This window comes from Bidens hawaiensis, unplaced genomic scaffold (assembly GCF_021521415.1).
Source record: "Bidens hawaiensis isolate Kalapana, Puna unplaced genomic scaffold, B.hawaiensis_p1.1 tig00066099_1, whole genome shotgun sequence".
In the NCBI taxonomy this organism is placed as follows: Eukaryota; Viridiplantae; Streptophyta; class Magnoliopsida; order Asterales; family Asteraceae; genus Bidens; species Bidens hawaiensis.
The window spans coordinates 20,864-39,005 of NW_027506593.1; the positions used below are offsets into that span (position 1 = coordinate 20,864).

General features: G+C 34.1%; 1 non-coding gene and 1 pseudogene across 1 annotated transcript; both read right to left on the minus strand.

Annotated features, from left to right (window-relative positions):
- Positions 1–11,641: 11,641 nt before the first annotated feature.
- Positions 11,642–12,176, minus strand: LOC143618235 (E3 ubiquitin-protein ligase RMA1H1-like; annotated as a pseudogene).
- A 5,530-nt stretch (positions 12,177–17,706) lies between these two features.
- Positions 17,707–17,790, minus strand: LOC143618238 (small nucleolar RNA snoR77Y). Its single transcript, XR_013150975.1, has one exon. It is a non-coding gene; the product is annotated as a small nucleolar RNA snoR77Y (small nucleolar RNA).
- Between the last annotated feature and the right edge of the window lie 352 nt (positions 17,791–18,142).

The following is an 18,142-nucleotide window of genomic DNA, read 5'->3' on the forward strand; positions in this document are numbered from 1 at the left end:
TCACTTTCTCAATATTTTTAGGTCATAGTTGGTTTCCATCAATTTATTTTTTATCTTTAGTTTCTTGATACATTTAGCACACATTTGATACTTGAGCTCGGATCGACTAAAAGATCGAAACAAGGCGAGCTTTTTCGAGTTCGAGCCGTGCCTGAGCCTCCAATAAATCTCGTTTAGTTATCGGGCCTGATCTCTAGCCATGTATGGGAAACTCGTTTATCATTTTTGTACTTCTAGGTACTAGTTTCGCACCACGACCAAGCTCGAGCCGAGCTTAGGCTCATTTATGTTTTTCTCAAAATATATAAACAGGTTAAATACATATATAAATTAGTTAATATATATATATAACAAACGAGCACGCCCGAGCCGAGCTCAAGCTTGGAAAAACAGCAAACAAGCCGAGCTCGAGCTTGTTGGTTGTAAGTTACCAAGCTATTTGTTTTCATTACATGTTGTTGCCTATGCACAAGTCCATTCACCTTTAACATGTTAACATAATATTAGAGTAAGCATTAGTAGCTTTTTGTTCATATTCCACACTCTTCATAAGGCTAATAACTGAATAAATTGTTGAGAAGAATGTTGTATGCAAAAATAAATAAAGAAGAAAAGAAAGTAAAAACAGCTTCAGAAGGCATCAAGGATTAAAGGGTGCTAAATGAAAAATATCCAAGTTTCAAAATTTGTTTTAGTGAACTAAAAAGACAAAAAAAATAATTATCTGCTAGAGCTTAAAAAAACAACCCACGAGTGGAGCTTGAGCTTTGGAAATATGGCTTGAAACGACAGGAGCTCGAACCCTTGTAAGTTAAAACGATAAATTGAATTATAAAAATGGAAGGTGGAATACCCTTGCCCCATGCATTTTTCCAACACCCCCATTCTAACCCGAACATGGTTTGACCATTTAAAGTCATTAATCTATGGCCCAAACAAAAGTTTATATTTTTTTTTAAAATGACCAAAACTCATTTTTGCTTATAATCCATTTTGATCCGAACCAAATGTGAGACCTTTTTTAAATGGCCAGAACTCATTTTGCTTATAGCCTATGTTAACACAAACCAAAAAGGGATTCTTTTTTTTATGGCCCGAACTGAGTAATCATTAAAACAAACATCTATCTCGAAACCAAAACAATGGCCGAAAACAAACCGATGTAAACTTCATGGATAGTCACCGAATAATTCACCAGAGGTATTTTCATCACCACTGTTGTAGGGTCTGTTGGGATCGGACATAAAAATCTTATTTAGAATATTCAAAATGGCAAAAATTACTAACTAATAAAACATACTTTCAAATATAAGATATAAAATTCATTAGAAAGATGTTTTGACTGATACCCAACCAGCCAGTTTAAATATAATATATATTAAATAATATATATATATATAACACACATTCACGTCAAATAAATCACAATCATGTTTACTTGATTACATCCATAAGATTTAAGATTTAATAAACATAACCTACTTGGCCAACATCTGCAGTTTTGATCAGAACACTGTCATTGTAAGTTTTGTAAGACTCCACAACTTCTGGAAGGTCCAATAAAGATGCTGGAAAATGGTCATCGCCGATAACAAACGTTCCATTTCTGCCATCATTTACATCAAATAAAAATAACAAATATGCAAAATAATAATAAAAAAAAAGTTTAATAACGAAGTAACATAAGCAATGCTGTTATACCAAAGAATATCAAAACCAGTACTTGTCATCCGAAACACCCTTGTTTAGAAGGTGCTCTATACGCTCGGCAACAGAGGGTGGGCTCGGTCTATATTTTTCCTCCATTCTATTATCAATATGATAAGACCTATACAGTGTCAAGTTTCATTAAATGCGAGTGCAGGATATGCCTTTATGATGATATCAAAATATAATTTATGGATAGCAATAACATATATATGATTCGGCTTCTTTGAACTTATAACTTCAGTCAATGCAATGAGAACTGAAAAGCATATACTAATATTGAGAACCACCAAAATATGATAATATCCACTTTTGAACCCAAAATTAGTCTGATTTCATGGTCTCCTAAAACATATAGTTTCATAAAAGAACATCAAAGAACGTGCTCCATAAAACCCCTTTATTAATCAGCCGTTTGTTGAATAACACCAAAATGCAAATAATAATAATAATAATAATCATCATCATCATCGCAGCAACAACATTATGTACCTGAAATTGAAGGAAAGAATGCTCTAATCAAAATATTTGCTGATAGAATTGGATTTCTTTGAAGGAAAGAATGCTCCATTCAAATTTTTTCCCCTACAACACAAACTGAAACAAATCATATTTTTCAAGTGGGATTCAGATATAATATCCGTAAGAACTTACAATGCGTGACGAATACCGAGCACCAATTGAATTGCTTTTCTAGGAATGAAATTGACGGTGGTGAATATATAAAATCTGAAGCGTTTGTTAAATCATTCAATTCAATTGAAGGATCGATGGGTAAGCGCAAGTGTCCGTTCACATTCATTATTGTTGTTGATGGCTTCGGTGCATTCAGGAGCCAGAATTAAAGATGTATTAAACGAGTGAATTAAAGGATTAACGTCGCCGGAATATTAAACGTAACCGTAGGAAGAGTAATGTCAAGCTTGCCGCCGGTGAAGGACCTCATAAATATTATTAAGGCGTCTTAAGAGAGAGAAAGCAGGAGATGGAAGATGGCGTATACATAATATGATGTAATATATATATATATATATATATATATAACCTATATAATAAAGAATCCAATATGAGATAGGTGTCCCCTTCTCAATCACCCAAAATTTTATTTTCCCGCTTTCCGTATTTAGGGCTTCTTCCCACGGGTGATTAATAATAACGGTGAAGCCTTTTTCATAATTAGGGTTCATTGGCTCAGGATTCATCATTTTCAATCCCTTCTTTGTATCCAAAATGTTTATCACTCTGAAAGAATCCTAAGCTTCTCTATTCTGGCAATCACAATTAGCTGTTATGCTTCTCAGGTAACCCAAATCTGTATGTTTAGGGTTTTTGTTAGAATTTTTGGGTTTTATTCTGGATTCTCGAACAATTAGAATTTATAATTCCGAAATCATATATTGTTAGTGCTTACAATATTATTCGAAATCCAGTATAATAATGGTTAGGGTTTATAAATTCTGGTTTTTCGAATGGTTTCGATCTTCCAGAATAGAATTAGATTAGTGATAGTGAACCAAATGACGACCAAAATTGAGATTGAATGTGTTTAAGTTTGCTACTTTATTATTTTTTTTGGTCTTGCTATGTATGTGGATTTAAACTTTCAGTAGGTGTGAAATTGTTGATATTAAATTAGACAATTAGTCATTGTTGATATGTTTGAGTTCAATGTTAAACTTAAAGTGAAATTGCAAAGTGCCTAAGTTTTGTATATGGTTAGATTAGGAGAAATTACAATATTTGAATATTTAAGTTTCTAACAAGTTGTGTGAGAGGGGCGGTTTAAATCAATGGTATGACTATTTGTGTTTGTCTGTTCACAGAGTCTGTTGTAACTACATATCAAGAAACAAGTTAGGCGGCCCTCCACCTCTGCTGGTTTCCTCCTTCAAAATTAGAATCTTGATGCTCACTCACTAATAAAGGTTAGGCTTTTTTTATGTTTAGAGCATTTAGCTTGCATATATCTATAACTTTGTTCTATAACTTTTAAAGTATTGCCATTATAATATATAATGGTGTATATTTTTGTTTATATTTCATGTGTTCGAACACGCCAATACAATTTATTTGCATCAAATTCTACGAGACACATTTCCTTTGATAAAGAAAATATCAACTCACATGAATTTTAAGTCGCACTTCATCGTTTCCCGTTGTAAACATTACAAGTCCACTGAGTAAAATTACCAGTGGTAAGATTCTATTAATTTCTCCTAATATTTTACATAATACACAAATTTATGACATTGATATACTTTGCATACTATAAGATTTTGAAATTTGTCATAATACCATTACAAATCAGGTGTGTCTAGGCTTGAACTAGACACACACCTGAGTTATTAATGTCTGGTTGGTTGTATACGAATTATCTCTAGACACACACCTGATTTATCAATGTCTGGTTGGTTGTATACGAATGATCTCTACCACAAACACCAGCAGATTTATTAATTTAAAATTTTGTCACATGTAGTTTGCTTCGTTGGTGGTCAGTTGGTGAAGGAAGCCAAGAAGAAGAGGCCCGACATTACCACGGGTTCAGGGTAAGTGATTTTAAACTTTCCAATGACGTCTCTATTCTTATGCTTTCATATTTAGGGTTCATTGGTTAAATGTTTCTTATCTGGCATCACTTCATATCTAAAGTAGAGTTAAATAGTCGTTCGTAAATCTTAATTGTCTTTTCCACTTAGTTAACAAATATTGTATTTCAACCTCATCAAAATTTTTATATGTTTTTTGCATAATTATAATGCCTTTTGTGGTTATCCACCTGTTATAGTAAATAAAAAGCCAAAGAAGGATCTTGCTGAAGTAGGACAATGGACAAAATCCTTCTACGCTTCTATGTCATACGTTTTCAGTTTTTAGGGAGTTTGCTTATTTGATGTCATGTGGAATTAACCAGTAATCTCAATTTGGAATCATTCTAACGGTCTAACCTTACATAGATGAAAGTTTTATTTTAATTATAATCATCTTTGTGATTATGCTCTTGTAAAAGTTTCATTTCAATTCTAGTTGTCCTGTTTTTATAATAAATGAGACGGTCCAAACGGGTTCCGATAAAAAAAAAGTTTAACGATCAATATTTTTAATACGTTGATACTTAAAAGGTCAGATTATAATTCAAATACCATCTTTTTATGCTGCAGGGCTTTTCATTTGTACTGAAAGTTGGTATTTTGTTTCGGGTTGTGTGGATTGGTTGGCCACTAAGAAAATCTGAAGATGAAAAATATGGCTACTCACAAAATCAAAGTCATGTACTGGAGTATACTGTCTAAGTGCTCTTTTTTTTTTTTAAGTTTGGTGTTCACTGATAAGTTTTGTAAGTTACTACTATACTCAGTTGTTGAGTTGTGTTAAGCTTATGCTTACCTTTAGGTTTTAAGTTGCCACTGTCTACTGATTTAGTTTTATGTTGATGAGTTTTGTTAAATTTGGTGTTCTTTTTAAATTTGGAGTTTTGTCTTTCCAAGAAAATTTGAGGTCTTAGTCCCCATAAAACACAAGAAAAGGAAATCTTGCAGATCGGTTTATTTGTTATGATTGTTAGATAGTTTTAACTTTTAAATAAATGGCATCAATATTTTGTGGGGGAGTTATGAATTTGTTGTTGTAATTTGCATTTATTAGTATATTGTGAAAAGTATTTCTTTTTTTCCCCTCATATAACACAGGTTGTTGAATTTTAAGGTTGTGGAAGTTAATTTGTATTTTGTTAAGCATTGAACTTAATTTGTATTTGGTTGGACGTCTAGAACTTATTTTATACTTGGTGTTGATTTGGATGTGTTATTGTTATTTTTTAATTTAAGATTTCTATGCTCATTTTATAAATTATATTTTCTTTAATGTTTCACATACACGTCATATACTTATTAACTTTATTTGTTGTTTTATTATTTAGATCATCCCGTGTAATACATAAAATTGATGCATGCTTTTATCAACACTCCAACAATTGTAAATTTATATTATTCATGTAATATTTTGTTAATTCTATCTATTTTTTTTTTGTTATCTATTATTCACATTTATTTTCTTCGACCCTTGTGTCACACGGGTCACTAACCTAGTATATATATCTAGTAAAAATAAAAAGTATATAGTTTATTGTAATTTACTTTCACTTATTATTGAATCCTAGACACGTTAATTTATATACGGTTTTAAAAGTTGGTGATGTAGGCATAGGAGATAGAATGTATGATATAGAAAAGACCACATTACCCTTATTTATTATAATGGAGTAAGTGATGTGATTAAATATGGTCTATTCATCTATTTCTTAAATCTCGTATAGGTTCTCAAAATAAATCAACCATCAACCTATAATAAATGAAGAACATTTTAGACATTTGTCATCATATTAGTCTACTTGCTTATGTGTCAAACATTAAGGCTGGTCACATCTCCTCTGATGATGTGTCAAGCTTATACACATTCTCCTCAACTTACTCACTTTTTACCTACTTTATGGCACTCATCCAATCTCATGTCCTCAAATCTAAAATTACATTAAAAATCACTACATTTTCTCTCTTCTTTTCAATTAAATAATAATTTTATATTTATTTATCATTATAATTTCTTTTTACTTCACTCACAAGCACTTTCAAAATATATTAAAAAAATATAGGCATGAATAGTAACTTTTTAAATATACAGAAAAATCACTACATTTCTCTTTCCTCCACTCACAACACCGTAAACCACTCCTTACATTATAAAAACTTCATTCACATATTCTGATAGATTGAATGTGAATACTCTTACAAGCTTCCCCTGCAAGTTTTCTATCTAAAGGTTTTATAGACCGGTTCCTCACTTTCTTCAAAGCAAATTCAAATTTCAAACAGCTTCTACATTGTCAACGAGAATTCAAGAATGAATCTTGAAAAAGTAAATAGGGTTCAATAATTCTGGACCACCGTGATAGCAATATGATGAAAAAGGTGAGCATGACGACAATCAATTATTGATATGTATTTGACAATCAAAGGTAGCCCTAATTTTACTCCCAAGTTTTGTTTTGGTTCACCTGATCTCTCTTATATGCCACTTGCTTTTATTCTACCTATTTTCAATCTTATTTTGTTTACTCTTTGCAAGGGATTTTTATAAGATCAACGAGCGGAAAATGGTGAAGAACGAACGCGCAAGTTCATCGTAAGCAATAGATAATTGTGGGTCCTTTCAGTTTTCTTTTGAATGTCCTCAAATTGTATAACTATCAAGTCCCTTTCAAATTTTCATCGAGTAAAGATGTGTTATTCTGCTTTAATCAAGCTCTCAACATCAAATGTTTATTAATTAGAGGTACGCTCTTTAGTGTCATCGTCAAAAAGTTGGTTAAGTTGTTATTTGGACCTCATGTTATGGTGATTTGATCCATTGTTATGTTTGGGTGTCGTTTCTCTTATCTTTCATGTATACCATTAAGTTTTATAATAATAAATTTGCATGAATAAATAAATTGGTTCTATTAATTGTCCGTGTTCGTATTCGATGAAAAATTAAATGAAAAATATGAAAAATATGAATAAATAAATTGGTTCTATTAATTGTCCGTGTTCGCATCTGTTAGCTGAGTTAGTTAGTTGTTGTATGCACAAATCTGAGTCGTTAATGAGATGGTATATATTAGTTGAATGAACATACTTTCTTAGCTTCTTCTCTCTATTTCTCTCTGTCAATTTCGCATGTATTAGTCTTCCATGGCTTCAAGCTATGTTTGGGTAACATATTTCTATGGTATATAATGTCAGTAATGGCAGTGTTACAACTTATTATGTTTTCATGGGATAAACACAATGATACATAATTATTTTTTACAATAATTCAATTTTCCATTGATAATGAGCAGGTTTAGTGATCTTGATGAATTGTTGTCGGAAATCGGTTCTAAAGTTGATCACCAAGAAAAGTGGGTGGGTGGGGGGTAGCATGGCATGATTTCCAGGCTTGTTTCTTTCAGCATTTCGGGAATTCAGTTGTTCGTGCTGATTACCTTATGTTACGTGAAGCCTTCATCATGGTATGTACTAATTTATAAAAACATTTTTGAACAAGTTATACCTTAATATTGACAAGCACCTTTTTCTTGTTTTTCTTATTCTGCTCGTTTTATTGACCCTATTTTGAAAAATAGTCCACTACTTCACTTAACCTCCTGACGTCTACTTTACCCTCCACTTTAAGTTCAGGCGTTAGTTTATAAAGGAGAGAGGAACTGATGAATTAGACAGTGATGTTGTAGACAAGCTCCTTCCCTCTTCCGTTAAAGATGGTCTTATATATGCGTCAAACACTCGAGTGACACCATTCTTTAAAATTTTTTAAAATTTAAAAAGTTAGTAGAAGAGTGAACCGATCAATTAGATAGTGTCGACGTAGACACGCTTGTTCTCTCTCATACTAAAGATGGTCTTATATATGTTTCCAACACTTAAGTGACACCAATGCACAAATTATTATCTATACTAGGGATTATGGTTGGTGCTAACATGAATAGGGTGGTTAATTGGGAACCGGTTGTGTCCAAGTTCAAGAAGAGGCTTTCTAAATGGAAAGTTAATTCGTTATCTATTGCCGGTCGGGTAACCTTTATTAAATCGGTGCTGGATAGTCTTCCCACTTATTATTTTTCGCTTTTTAAGGCACCCAAGAAGGTTATCAATGATTTAGAAGCTTATGGGGTGGTTCGGATGAAGTGAGGAAGATGTCATGGGTGGCTTGGGAGGTAGTCACCAAACCTATAAAAGAAGGGGGTTTAGGTATCGCTCGTTTAGAGGTTAATAATCAAGCGCTGATTACTAAATGGCTTAGGAGATTTCTAAACGATCATCACGCGATGTGGAGAAGAGTAGTGTTGTCTATTCACGGGTCCTCGCGCTGTTGGGGGCTTGCTCCGGTTAATAATGGGATTCCCGGGGGTTTGGAAGAATTGTGTTATGTTTTGGAACAAATTTAAGGTTGATGGTGTGGGTTTTAATAGAGTGATCCGGGCCACAGTTGGGAATGGTCGCCAAGTTCGGTTTTGGATGGATTTGTGGTTGGGTTCGGCGCCGATTATGGACAACTATCCGTCCTTATATGCGGTAGAAAAACATAAAAATGTCTTGTTAGCAGATCGGTTGGTGGTCACTGGATCCTCTCGTCGCATTGTGTGGGATTGGCTTAGAGCTCCTTGCTCCCAACAGGAGGTGATCGAGAAGCAAGAGTTGGAAGATCTCCTTCAAGGGGTGGTGATGGTTGACCGTGAAGATTCATGGTCTTGGGCGGTTGGTAGCTGCAAAGAGTTCGAGGTTTCGTCGATTAAAAGATGGATGGTGCGGTCCGTTGTGGATGCTGGGAGTTTCGGTTTTCAATGGAGCGATTGGGTCCCGAAAAAATGTAATATTTTTATGTGGAGGGCCGTTCTGGATTGTCTTCCAACCAAGGAGGCTTTAGCTAGGCGTCATTTGCATTGTGATGATCATAGTTGCGCTTTATGTGAGAGTAATGAGGAATCGCTCGAGCACTTGTTAACCGGGTGTTTCATTTCTATGGCCGTTTGGAATGCGATTGGTTCATGGTGCAACATCACTAGATCTTTTGTTTTCCATGTCAATGATTTGGTGGAAGTGCATAAGGTTAGTGGTGCGACGGGGAACAAGAGATTGATTATTCATGGCATTGTCATCATTACTTGTTGGAGGATTTGGCGGGCTAGGAATGAAAAGATTTTTTCGGGCAAGAACACTAAGGTGGTAGAAATGGTTGCGGATATAAAATCTTTGGGTTTTCTTTGGTACAAAAATAGATCTAAGATAGGGGTAGTGGATTGGAAAAGATGGTGTTTATTTGATGTAACGTGATTGTTGTTATTGGTTTTTGGCTTTCGGCGTCTATCTCCGTCTTGGTGATAGTCGTTTTTTGTGTTTGTTTTTAATGAAAGTCAATTTTCAAAAAAAAAATTTAATAAATAAAGCTTTCTAAATGTCACATGCCATTACTATATTTATCTTTATAAAATTTTCCCTCCTCTCTCTTATAGTAAGTACCTTTCTATTTTCAATTTTTAATAATTTCATCCTAATTTAAAAGAATTAATACCATCATAAATCTGTTAATTTGTTTAATATAAAATATTTTGCATTAGATTTTTAAGTAATCAATAGGAAACAGGTGAGTTTGTTTAACCGATTAAATTATCAAACATTGTTCATGTCAAAACAATTTAATATTAGAATGAGTTTTTGTTCACGAGTTGGTTTAAAAACATAGCCATCTACAACTAAGTTTTAATATAGAAAATAACAAAGAAATAATTTATGATTTATGAATTTTCTAACAACTTTTTATTTTCAAATTGTGTAATGTGTAATTTATGAAACAATTTATCATCAAACCATAAGTATATTATTAACTTTCATACAATAAAAAAAATAAAATTTCAAAAAATAAATAAATATTAGAAACAAATAATATAAAACAACCCCCCGTAATACGGAGATAAAAACTAGTATCTTTATATATGTGATGCATTTTTTTTGTATTTCACATTATGTTATTATTTAAAAAATTACTTATCGTAACTCGTGTACTACACGGGTAACTAACCTAGTATATAATAAATAAAAAGTTTGGTGCCGCTATTGTCTTATTGGCCACTTGACGGCACCGAACTGGTCCGTAAAGTTTGTTTTTGTTTCCTTAGTTCAGTCATCGAAACGAATGTAATGAAAACCGAGCGAATGTCAATTTTTTGTGTTTTAGTTCCAGGATTAACAACAATCGACTTTTAACAACGCTCATGTTTTACCGACTGACGTCACCCTATTGGTCCACCTCAACTTTTATACTTTTTTGTTTTATATTTGGTTTTAATTCCGGTATAATAACACACATCGCCATAACCAACCAAATTCGTGTTGACTTACCGGCTCAATGTTTGGGACCGACAACACTTGGGTTTTACCACCGTACTTCGAGTTTTAATAACCTGCCCGGCGCAAGTTCAGTCAGCGTAACGAACCGTTACGTAATGAAAACCGAGGTAACGTCAATTTTTTTGTTTAAGTTCCAGGATCGACAACGATCGGCTTTTACCAACGTTCGAGTTTTACCGACTAACGCCACCATATTGGTCCATTTCAACTTTTATAGTTTTTTTGTTTATATATTTAGTTTTAATTTCGGACAATAACACAGATCATCGAAACCGACCGAATTCGCGTCGACTTACTATCTCAACGCTCAAAACCGACAACACTTGGGTTTTACCACCTCCCGAGATTTAATAATCTGGTAAAATCTACTCCCTCCGTCCCATTATAAGTGTCCTAGTTTGATTTTTCAAATCTTTCTTGTTTAACTTTGACCGACAATATTTTTGTTTGTGTTATATAATACTTGATATAAAATATATGAATGGATTGGGTTTTAAATGAATATTACATTGATATAATTTTCATCAAGTATTATATGACACGAACAAAAATTTTTACGGTCAAGGTTGCAAAAGAAAGACTTGAAAAGTCAAACTATGACACTTATAATGGGACGGAGGGAGTAGTATTTAATAAAATACAACTAATAAAATAATCTTGAATTCGCGCTACATAGCAGTGTAGCAACCAAAAAGGGGATATTAAGACAAGAAGTTTTATATGGGTGAAAAAATGATCAAAATTAGGAGCTTGTCTTGGACACACAATTACACTCTAGCAGCTTGCTAGAAGCTTTGGTTGTTTATCAACATATTCGCCATTAACACAAACATTTATAAAAAAGTATTTATTTGTATTTATTCTATTAACCAAACCCATACATATAAGTTATCATCACAGCATCAATATGAATCTTCAGGAGAACCTCATCATGTGAATGCATATATTTCCTTCACAAACCTATGGAATCCGATCGAAGCTATACAAACTCAAAACACTAAAAGACACAACATGAAACAACAAAACAGATAAATAGTCAACCGGTTTAGAAAAATAGTTAACCGGTTTAGCAACTTCTCAACCTGCATCACTTGTCTTCTCACCCTCGGGTTATCACCCGAAACCTGATACGAATTATGGTACGGCCCATAAATAAGCAGCCAAAAAAACCCAAATCAGAGCTCCCCTGAATATCATACCACACACCATCTCACCAACCGTCCACACAATCGCGTTTGAGAAGTCGGTTGGGCTAACAAGCCCAACTATGTTAGCTGGTCGAAACGCATAACTGAGCCTGAAAAGAGACCCAATGGATCTGCTGGTTCAGATGCAAAACTGAACCACCAGGTGCAGATGGTCTGTTGGGTATGACTAGCTCATGGGCCCATTTCAATTTGGGTTCGGGCCCGTTTGATGGTGGGTAATTGCCACACCCGTATAGTGGGATTAGTGATGAACCGGTGATGTGAGCTTTACAAGCGGGCAATTGGGCTTGTTTTCAGTATGTATATGAAGCCATTTGTATAATTACTCCACTTGATTCTTACAATTAGCACGTTAATTTCATTTGTACGTTAACTTTTATGTAGGATACTTAAGGATCATGAGCTGGTGATTCATCCTATTATTAACTTAATTTAACTTACTTATTTCATTAGTGACTTCAGACACCTATTATTAACTTAATTAATAATTAATTTACTTATTTTATTAGTGACTTCAGGGTGATTGGATGCATGTTTTGAAACTGATTATCCAATATTGAGTTAGTGATCAGGATCACCTATAATAAAATATGTTGCAGCTTGCAAGAGACAGTGTTTGGATGTGCATATATAAAAGGGAAAATTACAAGTATAGGCATGTTTGACCAATATTTATCCAAAATAGGCATGGAATTAAAAACCAACCAAAATAAGCAAAATCAATGACATCTAACCCACTTTGGTAGTACCACTAGGCATCAGCGTAGCCTGGACGGAATTTCACACAAAAATGAGCTGGCAAGACCTTATCATGCCATGTGTATCACCTGGGCTAAGGTGTTGCTTTACCTCCAGAGTGCGCTTGACTGATATAGAAAGTCAAGGCTCTAAGCTCCGCTCCTTCGACTGATTGTTTGCATCAAATCTCAAGTTCTCTATTGCACTCCCTAAATATGGTGCTTGACAAGCCCTTCCATGGCACCTTCCTTTCCTAGGTAGACAAGGCTAGGGAGATTTCGTGAAGGACTGTCGAGCACCTCTAGAGCCTTGGCAGACAAGATTTCTGTGTAGCCTCCTAGTAAAGTTGAGATACATGTAGTGTTTCCAACTCATTTCGGCCGGGCCAAAGGTGGTTGGTCAACATACCTATTTGGTAATTTTCCCTAAATAAAAACACAGAAATTGTACACAAAAGTCAAACACATAAAGTCAAAGGAACCTTAAAGTTTCTACTTTCCATAGTGTGTCAAAATTGTTTCTGATTTTGGGAACTGATAATACCTAAAAGATTACATCCAAACAGTCCCTCCTAATTACAAGTCTTGTACATATTAGACAATACTTAATCAGATTAGACAAATATGATACTGAGAAAAGATCTAATTGCATAACGGTTGATGAAAATATCCTGAAATCAAATATTATTTTGAGTATTTGAAGGGAAAAGAAAAAAGACGAACCTTGAATTGTTTGAGATGAATCTTGTATGAAGCATATATATGATGTTGGAATATAAATTTGCAAATATAAGGTATGTTTGGCAAAACTAGATGGTAGCTGTAGCTGAAAGCTGATGGCTTGAAGCTGGTAGCTAGCTTTTTAGATATATGGCAGAGTATCTGAAGCTTTTAATAAAATATTTAAAATGACCAAAATGGACATATTTAAAAAAAATACTAAATATATTTATTTTGGAAAGTTATTTAAGTAATTTGAAATACGAAAAGCTTATAGCTTTTTCTAAACACTACTAATAGGAGCTTCAACGACACCACGTAGACGGTCATATATCCTTCGGCACCATCTTTGTGATTTATCAATGTCTGGTTGGTTGTATATCCTTCGGGATCGTACGCAAGCGAACGCTCGTTTGATGAAGGACTACTTCGATGACACACCTACATTTAACGACACTATGTTCGACGTCGTTTTCGGATGTCCAAGCGTTTATTTTTGCGCATCGTTGGAGATATGGAGCGGGAGTATGAGCATTTTCAACAGAAACCCGATGCAAGAGGATATTTAGGATTCTCCGCCATCCAAAAGTTTACTTCGGCTATACGCATCCTCGCATACGGCAACACGACCAATATCAATGACGAGTATTTAAAGATGGCTGAGAAAACAACGAGAGATGCGTTGGAGAATTTTTGCATCGGTAATATTTAAATTGTTTGTATTAACTATTGTTTAATAATTTATTTGTATAGGGATAATACAATTATACTCTCGTCTTTATCTGAGGATTCCTACTTGAAACGACTTGACTCGCATATATGATGTACACGAAAGCAAACATTCTTTTCCAGGCATGATAGGGAGTATAGATTGCATGTATTGGGAGTGGGCAAACTGTCCAACCGCATGGCGAGGTCAATACACTCGTGGTGACCATGGAGTGCCAACGGTTAGTCTTCAAGTAATTTGTTCACACGACGGTCAGCCTACTTCGGCTCAGTCGGGTCCAACAACGACATAAACGTTCTTAACGCGTCACCCGTGTTAGAGTATTACATCAGCCGTAGCATACCGGTCTTACCGTTTTATGCCAACGATACCTTCTATCGTCACGGATACTATTTGGGAGATGGAATATATCCAGAGTACTCAATCATCGTCAAGACGTTTCAAGACCCTATCGAAGAAAAAAGAGATTATTTTAAGAAGAAGCAAGAGTCCGCGAGAAAGGATATCGAGAGGTGTTTCGGGGTTCTAAAAAACGTTGGCATTATGTGAAAACCCTTGTCGTGTATGGACGTTGGCAAAAATGAGCGATGCCATGTATATGTGTATCATATTGCATAATATGATTTTAGAAGACGAGGGAAAAGCAATATGTCAACACTATATACCAGGAAGCGTTTCAGAACAGTTCCCTGAACCAACCCAAGAACAACGAACGTATAACATTCACCAGCTCACATCAAGTGATATACATAACCAACTGAAGGCGGATTTGGTTCAACATGTGTGGGATAATCGTCCCGTTGAGGAGGAGGACGAAGACGAGTACGAGGACGAAGACGAGGAGGAGGACGATGACGAGGACGGGGACGAAGACGAAGATGAAGACGAATAGATTAGTTTTTTTATAGAAATTTTTATGTTTATTTTTATTTTGGTGTGTTTTTTTATTATAATTTATTTTTATTATTCGTCTTTTTTTTAGTTTATGTATTTTTTTGTTTTTATTTTTTAATTTTAATACATTTTTATTTAATTATTTAAATAAATTGGTTTTTATTTAATTAGTTTAATTATAAAAAGAAAATAATAAAAAAACACACTATGGGCCCAACTTGTAGCCCTACACCATTACACCCCAAAAACAAATTTTCACTCCATGCTGACTGGGCGCCACGTGTCACAATTCGCCCCCAATTGTAGCCCTCCACTACACATGGCCTCACCGACCTCTTATCTGTCTCTAACTCTCTGTATTTGATTATAACCACCACAGCTTCCACTTTATTGCATCTTAAAGACGGTGAAGATGGTGACTGTTTAGTTCCTCACTCGATTTCCGATTAATCCCGTCACTAATGTCGTGTTCGGTTTATGGACCCTTGGTGGCCGTGGTGTGATACCTTTTTTTGCAATTCAGATTCATCGGCCTTTCCTCTCTGAACCTTTGTCGGCGATTATGCGTCATTTTACATCCGCTTCGTTCGTATTTGGATTGTCACCATCAATCTTATTGTTGTCAGGTTCTAATTTGGAGCCCTAGATGTCGGTGGCGTGGTGGTGGCTCTGATTCTCGCCATAGAAAAGAGGGGTGCAGAGAAAGAAGGTCATTTCTTTGTTTTCACACAACCTAGCATCCACCACCGGGCACCGTATTCTTGATTCAGCCAACACTTTACAATTTATGGGTTGCAATTATACTTGGGATTCCTTATTTTAACTCCTTATAGCTTATGACTTATGGGTTATAGGTCATAAGATGATTGAAAAATTAGGTTTTGTGAGTATATAAGTTATAAGTTATAACTTTATAACTTATACCTTATGTCTTAAATAAGTTATAAAAGGTAAAAAAAATGAATCCCAAACACCCTCTTAAATTTTAATTTAAGTTTGGTGATATACATGTAGGTTTGAAGAGGATGCCACTTTTGATCCTCTCTGGCGTGGCAAATATCCAATAACGTCATATGCGAGTTTTTCCACTTGCATCTTCATTTTCCCTCTCATTTACTCACAACCAATCCAACAAATATTAAAAAATATATAGGCAAACAATGTTGCCTCAAATTTACAAAAAAATCACTACATTTCTCTCTCCACCCTGTAATTTACACTCACAACCATTCACTACCTCACCCTATAATTTACAAATTTCTCTCACATAATTATAGGGGATGGGATGAGAATGCTCTAAAACCCAACTTAGTTATCATGCTCACGTGATCATTTGGTATGTTCATATCTTTCTTTTTTGCTCGCTATTATCTAAAACATGCATTCTTGTTACACAACCACATGTCCATTGATAGATATTTTTATGCGCTCTTAATGTTAGAATAATTATGCAAACACGATCAATTAAGTAAATAATGTGATTCATGTCTATAATTTGTTACATGCTGATGATTGATCAAACAATTGTTCGTTTTTCGATTTATTGCTTCCTTAGTGAAGGAGGTCATTTTGGTGATGGAGGCTTGCAAGGCTCTTCGTGATCAAGCATGTACAAGTTCCGAGTCATTGTTTCTTGAAAGATTTCCATTGTATGTATTTCACGAATCAACCTCTACTCTAATTCTGGCCGCATAGTCAATCTATTTAACATAATTTTTGTACTTTTTGATGGTTATAGTATTTCTCTACCGCTGAAAAAATATAACGTTACCCTTTTTAGTTTAAAGCTCAATCAAATTAAAAGTTAAAACCAATTAAAGCACAACAAAAGTTTAAAAAGTCAACCAAATTTTAGCCCAAATCAAATAAAACTATCGTTCGTTATTTATCGATGCATGGACGCTTGATTTAGGCCAGGCCAGACAACAATATTAAATAAAACAAAATTTCAATCAACCACCGTCCACCCCACAACAATCCAACTCCTTGCTATCCTCCTCCGATCACCGAACCTCCACGCTACAGCCTAGTAATCAACTGTCTGTGATCCCTCAGTTTCTCAAACACAGTTCGACTTCTACTTGTTCAATTGATTATGTTTTATTGGATATTTAATTAATATAAATTGGAAATGATTAGGGATTTAGGGTTTGTGTGAATTAATTATAGATTTACGGTTTAAACTTTGTTTCAACGAAAATTAGGGAGCTTGAAAGATGAAACAACAAGTCTTATTATTAATCTTTTTAAATGAAAATTCCAAGTAAATGATGATATCGATCCAACACCAAATTCAAAAAAAATTATATATTGTATGAAATACGATAAAAAAGAATTCGTGTATTGTATAAACTACGGTAAAAAAAATACTCGTTTACATTGTAGGAGATACAGTAAAAAAAATTGAATGTTTCCCCTAAAATTTTCGTCTAGATACGCCACTGAGATAGCTATTCAAGTTAATGTATTTATACACTATTATTATGTAACCACACATAAACAAACATGCACAAACATATAACATGTGTTTATGTTCGTTTGTTCAATTAAACAAACATAAATTTTTTTGTTAATGTTTGTTCACTTATTAAAATAAACAAACATCGCGCGAAATAATTACAAAAAGTAAATTTCGATTCGCTTACAGGCCTAAAAGTAAAAGCAATACTGAAACAAGTTAAAAATTAAAAAATGAGAGACCATCAAAAAGAGAAGAAAGCAATACTGATTCATATGGTAAACCAAATTTAAAAACAGAATGAAAAAATAAGCCTCAGGCAGCCTAGTTATCATCAAAATGAAATCAGTCGGTAATTCCAACATTTTATAATTTACATCATCATTGGCTATCATTTTTTTCATTCATTTAAAAAAAATAAATAAATAAATAACAATTTTGAAGCTGATTTTAAAATGTAATCGCAAAAAACGGCTCTGTGAATGAAGGGAAAATAATGAACCAGTTCACAGGTTCCTATAACTGTGTTTATTTATTTCGTTTATTGTATTGCCTACCACTTCATTGTAATTGTTTTATATGTTTTCATATTCAACTGTATTATCCTGTTGCAGCAGATAAAGAGGGACATTGAAGGTCCTTTAACACTGGTAATTGGAGATTATTTCTGAATCTATGTTTGATTATATCTCAGGCTTAATTAAATTCATTATTTCATATTCAGTTTGGTGGTGAATGAATAA